A 5,426-nucleotide genomic window follows, 5' to 3' on the forward strand; every position below is an offset into this window, starting at 1 on the left:
ATCCCTTCCCCAAAGGGTTCTCGCTCCCTCGAGACACTCCCAAGTACAACGGCTCCGTGAAGCTGGAGGATTGGCTGGTGGACTACTCCACCGCAGTCAACATAGCAAACGGCAACAAGCGCGTTGCCGTGAAGTACGTCCCCCTCATGCTTCAGGGCACGGCCCAGACATGGCTGAACAACCTCAAGCCCTACAGCGTCAACAGTTGCCTGGACTTCACCGAAGCCTTCATCCGCAACTTCACCAGCACCTACAAGCAGTCGCCCAAGCCCCGCCCGCTCTCTCTGTGCGTCCAAGACCCGACCGAGTCCACCCGCGACTACTTGACACGGTGGGCTGAGCTATGCAACTCTTGCGAAGGGGTGAGGTGCAAGCCATAGAGTACTTCATTGCCAGGTGCCGAGAGGGCAACTTACTCAAGCACAAACTCCTCTGCGACGAGCCGGCCACACTCGACGAGTTGCTGATCATAGCAGAAAAGTACACCACTGCCGACTCCTCCATGAAGTCGGAGCTCCGACTGAACGCATCTGGAAAGGTGCCCCCTCCGGCTCCTCAGACGCCGGCTGGTGACAACAGTCGGCGCCAGCAGCAGATAGACAACAAGCGCAAAGCCCCGCAGCCGGCCTCCACCAGCCGGCAGGTGGCAACAGTTGAAGACCAGTAGCCTGAGGGACAACCCATCCCCAAGCGTCAGAAAGGCGGCAAGACCGCTTGGTTGCCCGCCTTCTCCTTCGAGCAAACCCTTGATGCCCCCTGCAAGTTCCACAACGGCGTGAAGCCGTCCAACCACACGACCCGAAAGTGCCATTGGCTCGTCCGCATTGCCAAGGGCGAAGGACTGCCGCCTTTGCCTGCTGGTCAGCTGGCTCCGCCTCCTCAACAGTCGGCGGCCCATCCAGCAGTCGGCGCTCTCCAAGATGAATTCCCCGAAGAACACGGAGCCTATGTCGTCTTCACCAGTGTGGCTGACGACAGGCACAGCCGACACCAGCAGCACCATGAGGTGAATGCTGTCGCGTCTGAAGTCCCGGAGTTCATGCATTGGTCCGAAAGGCCCATTAGCTAGAGCCCTGCAGAGCACCCGGAAGTGATGCCTTCTCGGGTTCCTACGCCATGGTGCTGGACGCCACCTTCTCAACAGAGAGGCGAGCTGCTCGCTTCTCCCGAGTTCTGATAGACGGCGGTAGCAGCATCAACATCCTCTACCGTGACACTATGGAGAAGCTGGGTATCAAAGAGAGACAACTTCAGCCTAGTCGGACTATCTTCCATGGCATTGTTCCTGGCCTTTCCTGCTCACCAATCGGCAAGATCAAGATAGACGTCCTCTTCGGAGACAAGATCACTTCCGCCGTGAGGCAATCTGGTTTGAGGTGGTTGACCTGGAGAGCCCTTATCACGCGCTCCTAGGCCGACCGGCTCTAGCCAAGTTCATGGCGGTGCCGCACTATGCTTACCACAAGATGAAGATGCCGGGAACCAAGGGCATAATCACTATAGCCGGAGACTACAAGAAGTCGGCCGCCTGTGCTGCTGCTAGTAGCCGGCTGGCCGAGTCCCTTGTGATTGCTGCCGAGAAGAAGCTCCTGGATCGGGTCGTGGCCATGGCCAGCAAGCAGCCGGATCTGTCACCAGATCCTAAGGAGTCGGAGACCAAGGGCTCCTTCCATCCGGCCAAAGAAACCAAGAAGATCCCCTTGGACCCTGACCACCTGGAGAGGCACGCTATCGTGGGGACCAACTTGGATGGGGTGGCGGACGGAGGAGGCTGGGGTGGAGAGGGTGTTTTGGCGCCCACGGAGCACGAATGGGGAAATGGAGGTGGAGAGGAAGGGGGGAACCATGTCTTCAGGGCGCGCTTGTCTCAAATGCGAGGAAATTTACAAACTTAGCCCCTGTTTCAAATTTCCTACATCACAGCAATATTAGTCGGTTGGGGATAGGACGGTAATCTCGCATACACCGAATATTTGCCGACGAGAGTTTGTTTTTGGCGCCCACCATGTATGAATTGGGGAGGGAGTCGATTTCGGCCGAGGACACACTGTGTTTTGGCGCCCACCGTGTATGTATCCGGGTGAGAGGCGGTTATGTCATGTTTGAGTGAAATTACAAACCTACCCCTATCAAAACCTATAGAAATCGAGCAGATAGGCTTTGCGTGGCAGGGATAGGCAGTAGTAATTTCCATCTCGCAGATTTTGGTTTCGGGCGGTTACTGCGACTTTCCCTGCTTCGTTCAAATTTTGCAGAGTGCACGTTTACCGTGCCAACTCAATTCGAATCCCGTTTGTATTCTATTTTTTTCGGGCGGGATCCAATTTCGATTGGAATAAAATTCTATATACATCATTTTTTTATATATACTTTCAAAAGCACAACACCCTTTATACATAAATATGGTTTACAAATGGCATGATCTCAGATTCATAAGGTTGTATCCATCAATTTGGATTTTCAAATATTTGAAACCACTTTATGTTGAAATCCAATGTATGCATTCCTCGCTAACTGTCTCCAATTAATGTGTGTTTCATGCTGGGTTTTTTTACTTCTCAAACATGTATAATGTGTTTCACACATGCAACATATAGTGTAATCCAGTTTAGACATTAATTGCATATAAACCATGCATTGTTTCTAATTAAAGAATCTATGGATCACCAATATTGATAAACTATATAACATTACACGTGTCCCCAAATTCAAATGAATATGCATGTATGATACACCAATTTGGTTTATGATATTATCGATGTCGTGATCTCCAGTTTAAATATTTGAATCCCATTTAATCCAGATATTCGTCTCATATAACTATCACTCATGCTTATATAGGACTATCTCTCTAGACCTATATGCGTTCATCATCTCTCGGGTATCTCTCGTGCTACCTGTATGTCGACAATGATCTTTTATCTTCGTAACACACTGACGGTACTCTCTCCCTCGACCTTCATCACTCTATCTCTCTCTAAGTATATCTCGCTCCCTGCTATGTGTCTCTAACTATGATTCTCCATGTGGAATCTCTTTCTCTCACACAAACACAAAACTTTGTCTTCCGGGGTCTCATTTCTCTCTACTATTCCCCTGTGTGCCACTCGCACACCCCTCATACAGAGATGTCTTTCGCTCCTTAGGTATGAGAACCTACGACTCTTCCTCTTAAATATCTCTTTCTCACACACAAACACAAACTCTGTCTCCCATGGTCTCATATTTCTCCATTGTTCTCTTGCATGTCGCTCACACACACTGTCTCTCCCTAGAGATATCTTGCGTTCCCTCATATGTTTCTCTAGCTATCACTCTCGTTTTGAAATATCTTTCTCTCTCGCAGACACAAACTCCGTCTCTCGGGATCTCATTTCTCTCCGATATTTGTTTGTATGTGAGTCACATGCACCCTTTCCTCATCTCTCTCACACCCACACCCATAACTCAGCCTTCTGATCCACTCGACTCCTATCTCTAACGCACACTATCTAGCATCTTTATCTTTCTATTTATCTGTTTCTCCATCAACCTTCTTTCATTTATAGGTTGATCTCTTTTGCGCAATCGTTGTGCCTCACTCCCTCTGCTCGCCATAGATGCATGCTCTAGCCCACACCACTATCTCTTAAAGACAAAAACACATGCTCAATTGTTGGGCCTTCTTCCCTGCATTCTCGCATGCATGCATATTGTCATACCGATCCGTCTCTCCCATGTCGTTGATCTTAGCTTATGACTTATGTCTTCTTTCTTTTATCTCGATCATGCGCGCGCGCACACACACACACATCCCACGTATACATGTATACCTCTCACACATGCACGTTGAAGGTCTCTATGTCTCCATACGTAGTTAATTACCCTCAACCCTAACGCCACATCGAATCGTTCTCTTCTTGTGTGCACATAACTTCCGCCTGGATGGGTAAAACACACACTCACACTTAACAATCTCCTTGTAGCTACCCCCCTCTCACTCTTCCCCTATACCCCAAAACCAATAAGACCATCCCTTCGTTTAATTCCCGCCTACATGCACCATCGATATATAGTAGTCTTCCTTGGTGTCTCTCGAACAAGCACGTTCTCTCGATGTCAACTACTCTCACGCACACACACCTTCTCTTCCCTCTCTACGGGAATTTTCTCTCTCGCACCCCATCGTTGGTGGCCTCTGCCATACACATCACCTCTCTATGATGAAGCCATGCACACTTAAATTACATCCGCCACCGAGGACCCCGCGACACACACACACACACACAGAGACTCCATCTCACACACACATGCTCTAGGTGGAGCATTTGTTCCTACCACCCTTCATCCACCCTTACCCGTATGATAAACAATCACCTTAATTTACTTGTATAACATGGATAAATTCCACTTTACTTTAGTAGTTAGCAAACTTATCATCTATACCCTTATAAAAAACCGAGTTGGCGATGATGGTGTGCCTGCCATCTTGTAATATAGACCGTCTGAATATCTGATGGATAGAAGGCAAACTATGATAATTTTACAAAAGATAGCCGCACCTCTCTCCACATCCTTATCTCCCACACCTCATTGCTGAGCAATTAAAAAAGAAAGTCTTCGGAACAATCTAACATGGTGGCCGCTGCCGCCTGCCGGCGCCGTCCATCCCCATGCCTCCACCCATTCTGACCACCAGTCACCACCACGCTCCACTCCTCCTCACCTTATCTCTCATTCATTTTTTCGATGACATTCTCGAGATACCAGTTTTCTGATAAAATTCTCGAAATATCATTAGTTTTTACACATGGGATTACTCCTGCATGGGTAAATCACAACATGTGTTTTGTAAAAAATGCATATTGATGTTCTGTGCAATGCACGAGCATCTTGCTTGTAATTATATAACGCAAATCACGAGCAGGAAGTGACATTTTTTACACAACCATGTTAACATGGCCACGTAAATCACTAGCTAAAGTAAATACCATTATACTTATATCCCGATGCAAAAGGTTGAGTACATGTCTGAAGAGTAGAGTCGCACACATGCACTCTGTCTCTCAGAATCTCTCACACACACACACACCAGTTACGTGACGCCCACTTAAGCAGACACGTATGTTACAATTTGTGCACCCGCGGGTACACGTGATGCTGCGCATTTATTTAAGTCGGACGGCGACCCAAACAGTAGCTGCATTCATTCCCCTCCCGCCGCCTCTTCTCTGGTCGCCGTCGCCCGGTAGCCATGGCCTGGCCGAAGGTAACAACATACGCCATACTCCCGCCGGAGCGGCTGTTTAATCTGGAAATTTTAGTGGTCATGCATGCATCTTTTTGTGCTAGCACTCCTATATAAGGGTTGACTGGTCGCTTCCCGTGGACGTGCGCGGGCGGTGGAAGAGGAAGGAGAAGGGAAGCGGGCTGTGGAGTAAAGTTTT

Source organism: Aegilops tauschii, chromosome 4, assembly GCF_002575655.3.
Source record: "Aegilops tauschii subsp. strangulata cultivar AL8/78 chromosome 4, Aet v6.0, whole genome shotgun sequence".
Lineage (NCBI taxonomy): Eukaryota > Viridiplantae > Streptophyta > Magnoliopsida > Poales > Poaceae > Aegilops > Aegilops tauschii.